Here is a 9,262-nt window from a genome sequence, read left to right as displayed (position 1 = left end):
GGTGTGTGTGTGTCCAGGTGGCAAAGACCTTAAGGTCAGATTTGTGATATTTGGCTGTATAAATTAAAATATGCATACTATGTGATGTGATTGCAGAGAGATTCAGATGGTGCAAGAGGAGATTTAATGGTTCATTACCTGGACACAATTTAAACTACCATTTATCACAACTACCACCACCATCACCCAGGACCTGAAGTGGGAGCCCACCATCACCTCCGTCATTAAGAAAGCCCAGCAGAGGATGTACTTCCTGAGGCAGCTGAAGAAATTCAACCTGCCAACACGGACGATGACGCAATTCTACACTGCAATCATCGAGTCCATCCTCACCTCCTCCATCACCGTGTGGTACGCTGGAGCCACTATCAGGGACAAACAGAGACTGCAGCGTGTTGTGCGCTCTGCTGAGAAGGTGATTGGCTGCAGACTCCCATCTCTGCAGGACCTGTACACCTCCAGGACACTGGGGCGTGCAGCTCGGATCACAGCTGACCCTTCTCACCCTGGACACAGTCTGTTTGACCTGCTCCCCTCAGGCAGGAGGCTCCGGTCCATTCGCACCAAAACCTCTCGCCATAAGAACAGTTTCTTCCCCTCTGCTGTCGGACACATGAACAATAACCGTATGACTGTTCCCACCACTAACACATGACCCTACGCTGTGTTCACTGCATCATTCCATGTTTGGCACTGATCACCACCTGCACTCATGTATATATCATGTATATATCTATCTACTTAGCACTTTTAATTCTTACTCTTATTTTTATTTTCATGTCTATTTAAACGTAATTTATAACAGTATGTTTGCACTGAAGCACCGCAGCAATTTCCTAATGTTGTAAACCTGCTCAACATTTGGCAATAAAACCCTTTCTGATTTCTGATTTCTGAACTAGCTTGTAGCAGTATTTCTCTCTTTCTCTTTCTTTCCCACACATGCATGAGCGTGCAGTGGCGTGTGAGCACCTACAGAGTTAGTTTTTCGAATATATTTCAAATATGGACCCAAATGCAGAACTCAGGAGACAAAGGATGAACTCAAAGATCAGCTTCAATGCAGTAGCAAAAAATACAAAAACACAGTGGCAGGGCAGCAGCAGGGAAACTGGATACTAGCAAAACCAGGGAAACACTGAGGAAGGAAACAATACAGAGAGGGAGGACACAGCAACCAATTAAGACAAACTGAGGGAGTAAATACACAAGGAGCTCAGGACAAACAGGAGACACCTGGGAGGGCAGCTGAACCTAAATAAGAAAACGAGACAAGCGACGTAAAACTAAATAAAAACCACAAGAGACAACAGACTAACACAATAAGTAACTTGGTGTGCAAGAACAGAAACACAGACGTGACACAGAACGCAGGACAATGGAGGAAAATAAACTCACTGAACTATTTTTACAAATTACAAAAGGAGATAGTCTGAGAAATAAGCTCGAGGCTACAAAATTCAAAGTAACCAGAACAAACTAAGCATAAAGATGAAAGGTGAAAATTTAAATCACAAATAAACTAAGAAACAAATTGAAACTATTTAATAATAACAGCAGTATCTTGGGCTACGTCCACACGTACCCGGGTATTTTTGAAAACGCAGATTTTTCTATGCGTTCGCACCTTTCGTCCACACGTAAACGGCGTTTTCGGTCACTGAAAACGGAGATTTTTAAAAACTCCGGCCAGGGTGGATATTTTTGAAAACTCAGTTTTTGCGTTTACGTGTGGACGAGAAAAACGGAGAAAACGCAGCGTCAAAGGTGTGCGCATTTTTTGACGTCACACTGTGCGCCAGGTTATTGTTTCGGTGAAATGAATTTCTACAATGGCGGACTTACACAAAATACCATTACTGTTCATTTTACTCTCTGCAGTGTTTAAATGCTTACACAGTTACTGTCACTCCACACATAGGACTCAGTTCTGCTTCTATGCGCCATCTTTGTTTACTCTTTCCCACCCAGGCTGACTTCTGATTGGCCAACATTTCTACATGGATAGGAATATAGCGCCATCTGCTGCTTTGGCATGTTCCTAGCAGCGTTTTCCTTCGTCTTTGGCTTTTACGTGTGGACGGGATTTTTAAAAAAAACGAAAACGGAAAATCTCCGTTTTCAAAAACACCCGTGTACGTGTGGACGTAGCCTTGTTTTGTGTTTCTGGCTTCTAGGGATTCTAGAAGTGGAAAAATGTACTTGATGGAAGGGAAGAGCAGTCATGCTGTCAAAATGTAAAGTAAAACATGAGTTGAATCTATTAATTTACACACTTTTCTTATTTGCCTTTCCATCATACTGTGTCATAATGTGCTATTTCTTCTCTGCTGTGCTGAATTTCACAATAGAAGACGACCATTTGGCAGCCACTGTGCAGAGCTGTGGCCCAACTCCAAATGTGACCTGGGGCCCGTTCTTCGTACGTCGCTTACTACATCCAAGATCAAATGACACATCCAAGATCAAATCATCGCGCTAACCTTGAGCTCGCTAATCCGGTTCCCCGAACACACCTGCTGTTGACGATTAGTACAGCTGGACGCAGTAATGTGACATCACTGGGTGTCATAAAAGGGGCTACGCATCGATAGTAGAAACATTGATCGGCAACCCTCTGATTGGTCGGCGAAAATGTCGAAGGAGCGCGCTCGGCTCGGTATTTTTCGGCAGCAGAGCAAGAACTCCTGAGTGAGGGATTTCAGGAGTTTCAGAGTTTAATCAGAACGCAAGGGAACACTGCAAAGGCTGCAAAAGCAAGGAGAGAGGGCTGGCAGGAAGTTGCTGACAAATTAAACTCGTAAGTAATTTAATAATAATAATAATAATATATTGGATTTATATAGCGCTTTTCAAGGCACCCAAAGCGCTTTACAATGCCACTATTCAGTCACTCTCACATTCACACACTGGTGGAGGCAGCTACGGTTGTAGCCACAGCTGCCCTGGGGCAGACTGACAGAAGCCAGGCTGCCATATTGCGCCATCGGCCCCTCTGGCCAACACCAGTAGGCGGTAGGGTAGATTTATTATATTACACTATATTATCCAATATTATATTACATTATATTATATTGTTATATTATATCCTCTTTCACATTAGAGCCACAACAGGACCCACTAGAACATGGGAACAAGTAAAAGTGAAATATAAGAATATTCTACAGAATGGTAATATTTATCACTTATATTGCTTTTCGTCTCTTGGAAAGAGACCCTGGAATAATCTGTTTGTTTGTTTATAACAGCAACCAAGAAAAGGGCAGAGCAAAAAAAGACAGGTGGTGGTCCTGCACCCCCTCGTCAACAAGTTGGTTAAGTAAATAATATCCTCACGGGAAAATCGATATCTCTCAATGAGCACACTGTCGCGCTGAGCTAAAGGATCCTGTCTGTCCCGCAATATACGCTGAATTCTGAGGACTCTCCTTATCAATCTTGCACCTTCCGCAATGGGTTGCTCGCGTAAACGGACAGGACATGGCTGCGACAGGCTTCCCAAATCCACCTTGGCTTTTATAGCCGTGGTCTCTCATCTTGATTACACGAAGTAATTTACAATTACTACTCTGAAATATGAATTACATCTGTAATAATCACATACATGTAATAGAATGTTAATAGTACATTTCCCTTTTTTAGGAAATGACCTGTATGTATCTGTGTGACATCAATAAAAGGATCAAGTGCTGCATTATCTTCAGTTACATTGATGTTATTTATTTATCGCTGTTGCTTTCGTATAAATGAAGCGGACATACCTGCGTGGCCGCGATCTAATCCTGTTTACATAAAGTAAACCTGCTCCCGAGCAGGTTTACGCTTACGGCTCTGTTGCTATGACAGCAAGTCCCGGATGAGCTTCGGGGAACCGACTGATCCAGGATCACGCGAAATCGTCAACAATCTAATCCAGCTAACTTACTTAGCGAGGTACGAAGAACGGGCCCCAGAGCTCTTATCCATCCATTTAGTGGGTTTATCAGCAGTGATCAGTCCCATAGATATGGGCTAGTCGGGCTTTCTACACCTGCTAGTCAGTTCAGAAGGTTGTTATCATCCATTCAGATGGAGGATCACTAACAGGAGGATGGGAAGACTCCAGAATCCATTCTCACTGATCTCCGGTGGATACGGCAGTGTTTACAAGTGAGATGATTTAAATGGACAGCATTTATAGAGTGACTATAAAAAGTCAGCGAGTCTGTGTCTGTGCTGAACCATTTAGAATCAGGTTTTGAGTCAGGCTGCATTGAGTGTGGGACTTAAAAGCATTAGGCTTGAAGATGGTATGAAAATCTCTACTTACCTTCTACGCTATATTTTTGTTACTGATTTATTAATACATTTTACATTGTTTCTTTTGTTTATCAGTAGAGAGAACACAGATTTCAGAGGCGCAAAGAGAAGCACTGTTGCTTCATACTTAATACTTTAAAGCTGCATTAGGGGAAGACAAGAAGCAGAAGTACTTCCAGGCACAGCCACAGTGAGGGAGCAGACACCTTACACTGAGTTCGGTGCTGGACCAAGGCCAGGAAGATCGTGAAGGACCTCAGCCATCCCAACAACAGACTGTTCTCTCTGCTGAGGTCAGGAAAGCGATTCCGCTCCCTGAAGACCAACACAGAGAGACTGAGGAGGAGCTTCTTCCCGCAGGCGATACGGTCTCTCAATCACACCACCACACAGTACTGACCCACACATACAGTTCTTACACACACACACTGGACTTTCTGGACTTTGGTTTTGCACAACACTGGTCACTATATTCTTCATTTCCGGTTAATACTTGTACAGCTGCTGTTATTGTGTATATATTTATTTATATTTAGATTTCTTCATACATTCTTATATAGTTCTATATTGTGTATTTTGTTGTACAGTTATTTTATTTTCAACTTTAATGTATATATTTATCTTTATCTTATTCTTCCCAGTTAAATTTACCCTTCATTCTAATTTGTGTTGTACAGTTATTTCATTTTTAACCTTAATTTATATTCTATTCCTTCCTAGTTAAATTTACCCTTTTTAATTTTTCATATTTATTTCCTATCTTATTCATAGCCTTTTCCTTTTTTTGTTTTCTTTAGGTCACGAGCAGTTGTCCAAGCATTTCACTACATATCGTACTGTGTATGACTGTGTACGTGACAAATAAAATTTGAATTTGTATTTGTATTTTGAATTTGTATTTGTATTTGAATTTGAGTTCAGAGAAGTCAGAATTTCAAGAAGCGTCTGAAACAGCTCAGGTTTGGAAAGAAGCCTTTTATGTTGGGTGTTATAAAAAATATACACATATTTATAATAACAACTATAATATTATTATAAATAGTAGTTATTCTCTTATTATTATAAATAAATATCAAACATTTCAGTTGATTTTCTATCACATATATTGTGTTAGCCCTGTGATAAACTGGCAGCCTGTCCTGCTTTTGCCCTGTGGCAGCTTCAACCTCCCACTGTCACGATCCTGGGTCTTTTGACCCAGCGTTTTAAGTTTTAGTTTATTTTTGATGTTTATGGTTTATTTTTAAGTTCATCAGGTTATCTAAGCTCATTTGTTTATTTAGATTCCTCTTGTGTCTTCTACCCCTGTGTTTTAGTCTCCCTTTGCCCTCTTATGTTATCAAGTTTATATTGTCTTGTCTGCGTCTCATGTTTCCTGTTTTATTTTGAAGGTCTGTGTCCTATTTCAGTGTAGTCAGCTTTGCTTCCTTTGTCTCCTTATGTCAGAGTAGTGTCAGCTGTTTCCCCATGTGTTTCCACTTCCCCCTAATCACCCTTGTGTGTATTTATTCTGTGTGTTTCTGTTCATTCTTTGTCAGGTTGTCTGTTGTTCCATGTCTCCAGGAGTGTCCATGTTTATGTTTTTGCAACGTTCAAGGTTTTGTTCTTTGCATTTAGTTTTCCCAGTTTACTTCTAGTTAGGTTCTTTCTTGTGTGCATCTGCCTTTTGTTTTTGTACTCGTTTATCAGCCACATTAAACGGCTCGCTTTTAACCTGACCGTGTTTTACCCAGCAGACATTTATTTCAGTGACTCTTTTGAATTTAACGGACTTTGGATTATTTCCTGTGCAGGAGGAGGAGAAGGAGGCTATTCGGGCTCAGATGACCCGGATAGCCACGGCTAACCCAAGGTTTCTGGATTTTCTTGCCTGATGATTTAAAGAACTTTGTTACTGCCTCAACCTCAGTAGTAATATAACTAGTTTAGGAGCATTTCACTTTTCTTTTGTGCTCTGAAAGACACAGAGGCTAATAGTTTTTAAAACAGAGTACCACAAACAACATGTATCCCTTTAGAAATAAACTTTTCTTGTGATACTTCTAAAAACCACATTCTTAACTAGCCACAATAGCACTGTATCGACCCCCCAATGTTCCTTTAATACACAGGTGTCAAACTCTGGCCCGCAGCCTAATTACATTTGGCCCGCGAAGCCATACCAAATTACTATTAGAGCTGGCCTACTGGTATTATACAGCTAATATATATATTGTTTAGTATTAAGCTTTGCTTGTTCCATATTCAGGTTTCCAGCAAAACTTATTTGAGTCCATAAGAAAATATTCATTCTTATATCTGGAGGAAGATTTTTTTTTCAATAAATATTAATGTTAGCCCACGACTTTGTTCCAGTTTTGAATTTTGGCCCACTGTGTATTTGATTTTGACACCCCTGCTTTAATACAACCTATAATTGTCTAGTAGCCACACAAACGCACTGCAACAGTAAGACTTGATGATTAGACAGAGGGGGTTACAGGTAGGGCCCCAACAGTCAGCAAAACAAGTCATAAAACAATAAAAGCTGCATACTTATCAAGAGCATCCCAGCACACACATCCCAACTGTAGTTCCATAGTTTCCACCTTTTTTCTTTACAAACTGCTCTTTTCATCTCTCCATGTCAGAGGTCAACTGAAACCAAGTCCACCTATATAAAAACACCCCATCAGACACACAGTATTTTCCTCAGCACTTCACAACTTTCGCAAGGTATATCGTTTTAACTTTTTTTTTCGGACCCCGGACACAGCGCTGTGAGGTAGTTAGCACACAATTTGGCCATGTAGAAAGCATCGTTTGTTTGGAACGCGTCATCACTGTTCATAAGAGTTTAATTTAATCAAACCTCATTTTAGGATCTACGTGGCTCCTCATCACTCGCCGATTCATCATTTTATTTAAATATCTGAATTTTCAGAATGGTGATCCAAGCGGGACACAGAGGCTGCTAGTTTTAACGCACCAGAATGCCGCAAATATAAATAAAAGTCTGATTATCCCGAGAGCCTAGCCGCAGCGACACCTTTCTTTCAAATGGATGCCTGCAGGTGCGTTGGAGCCGACTTTGCTACCCGCACAGAGCGTTTCTGACAGTCGGGCGCTGCTTATGCAATAAAGAAAAACAACAATACAGCATGTTTCTCTGCTCCAAGACATCCGCGGTCCTTTCACACGGTAAGCATGTCTGTTATACCCAGCGCATAAATGTCTGTATGTCAGCGCTGATTAAACCCTGTTTAAAAAAAAAGAAAGAAAAAAAGAAATGTTTACATGGAGGCTGTTGGCCTCCGTGCACTGAGGGCATTAAAATAAATACAGTAACCATGAAAATAAGTTTTGTTGATAAAATACATTTCTTGAAACCGTCCATTGTTTTGTCCGAACTCTAAACACTGAATCCAATTTTCAAACTAAAAGCAGTGCTTTCAAAATTTACACTAAAGCAAAAAACCTACAAGAACAAAAAATAAAATTATAGTACATAGCGACATATGTGTTTTATTTCTCATAACACATCATTTCCATCTTGTCTTCAGTCCTGCATTTTTATACTTCTAAGACCAAAATGAAAACTAAACTCTTCATATTCACAAACACTATTTGTTTCAGGATTTCATCATGATTCATTTTCCATATGAGGCAGTGCTTTCAAATTACTTTTGAAGTAGTACAGAGAAATTACTCTTCTCCTCTTCTTTTAAATTGCATCAATATTTTCCAACTGAGCAGTAAAAGGACACGGAAGTCAAACATGAAGCATCAACGTGATGTTTAGATGTCGATTAATATTACAATAAGAGACTAAAGTAACTCGCTTTGAACACTTCAGTTTTCTCTCTTGATGCTGCTGTTTGTTTCCTCCTCCACTTGTATTTTTCTGCACTTCAGTGAATGTGCATAGCGCCCTCTGTTGTATGTTTGGGAGAACTGCACTGCACTGTCATCAAACGAAACTGTGCAGAGGTGGAAAATGAGCAAAGGAAGCACATCAACTGAAGAAGCTTCTTGGATCAGAAGTTAAACATCATCCAGAACCTTAAAGAAGTAAAGTCGCTTTCTTTCCAGGCTCCTTAGACAACCATGACCTGGATGACTGAGAACCTACAAACACACATGAGCAGCAGTTTATTTAATGTGGACCTGAGCAGTGCCCAAAACAACAACCAAACAATTTTTATTGGACCCTACTTCAGCCAATCAGCAGTCTTTATCTCTTTCAGCATCAAACACAAACCACACCTTGAAGAGAGGTGACAAATCCACAAACACCTTCAAATGTAAACACACATCACACATGATGAACATGGATCCTAACATAGTTGATACTTTTTTTTGTAAAGCCTGATACTAAATGTATGCAGGCCACCTGAACTGCTTTGTCTCGAGTGCCGCCCACTGGGTTGGTCACTAGAACTGTGTGTTGCCATCACTGGAGCCGTGGTTGGTCTTTTAGATTATTTAGACTGGGACTGTTTTTTGTTGATTAGGCGGCATGGTGTCCTGACGGCTGCCTCTGTTGTTTTTTTTCCCAGGAGGAGGAGAGTGGAGCACAGGTGGACAGCAGCCACGGAGCAGAGAGCACGGAGTTTTGGGTGAAGACATGACACAGGAGTCGAGGGAGCTCAAGAGATTATTGTGTTGTCTTATTTACTCCACTGTAAATAAAGAGCACTCTCCATCGCACGAGTCCTGCTTTTGGGTCCTCCTTCCCCACTTCACAAAGACTGAAACTAATTATACAGGTAATAATAAAGGAACCAAAAGTTCACATCTATAGCTTTAAATTTGGACAAATCTGTCAACACAACCATCAAGAATAGAATAAAATACAAACAAACACTGAAACTAATGAAAAATTACACATGATATATGAACTGTGGAAACTAACTGAACAATAAAACTCAGAATAAACAAATTCAAACATTATATGAAAGGTATAAACTGATTTGCATCTTAT

The sequence above is a fragment of the Rhamphochromis longiceps genome, linkage group LG6 (assembly GCF_057381845.1).
Source record: "Rhamphochromis longiceps isolate RC_006_pf linkage group LG6, R_longiceps_female_GT1.1, whole genome shotgun sequence".
Lineage (NCBI taxonomy): Eukaryota > Metazoa > Chordata > Actinopteri > Cichliformes > Cichlidae > Rhamphochromis > Rhamphochromis longiceps.
The sequence above is the reverse complement of the archived record's forward strand: the minus strand, read 5'-3'. Positions refer to the sequence as shown.